Raw genomic sequence first — 699 nt, 5'->3', positions numbered from 1 at the left:
TGAGGGACACCAAAAACATTTAATATTCTATTGAGGGGTGGTATTTTGCAGTTATATAAAAAAAAAAACAGAAAAAAACCTGGACCTGCAGTAGGGGAGGTAATCGTGATTAAGCCATTTTACCCCGACAGTTACAAACTTTAATTCAGAAAGTTCTCCTCAACCGTGTTATTGATGTACATAACAACCTAGACGTTTAATTACTTACTAAAAAATATTAGACGGGGGTGGGGGAACTGTTTTCTCAATAGTTCAAATATTTATTCAGTTCCTGGCTAACAGAAATTGATCCAAACATTATGCATTCACGTGACATGCATTTATGTTCATGATGTACTTGATCCATTTTTTTTCTTTCCAGGTCGCCTTCATTCTTGGCCAACAAGCCTTTTAATTTTAATACAGTCCTTATTGCTTGCTTCCATCTCTGATTCTTCTCCCCCCCCCCCAACAGAGCGTCTGACATTGACAGACCCCTTCCAGAATTTTAATTCTTTACCTTTCTATCTGTCGATGACCTTGTATTTACATCAGTCTTTCTTCACCCTGGTGTCGGGCAATTTCAAACTGTTTTAATGTTATTAAATAAGACTCACCCTATTTTAAAACATTTCTACAGAACCTCGCAGTATGACCGGCAGCTTGTCCGCCTCTAAATAGATGAGTACCTTTCAGATTTGCGATTTCATTAAAAAAACA

This window comes from Octopus bimaculoides, chromosome 7, assembly GCF_001194135.2.
Source record: "Octopus bimaculoides isolate UCB-OBI-ISO-001 chromosome 7, ASM119413v2, whole genome shotgun sequence".
Classification (NCBI taxonomy): Eukaryota; Metazoa; Mollusca; class Cephalopoda; order Octopoda; family Octopodidae; genus Octopus; species Octopus bimaculoides.
This window is presented reverse-complemented; position numbering follows the sequence as displayed.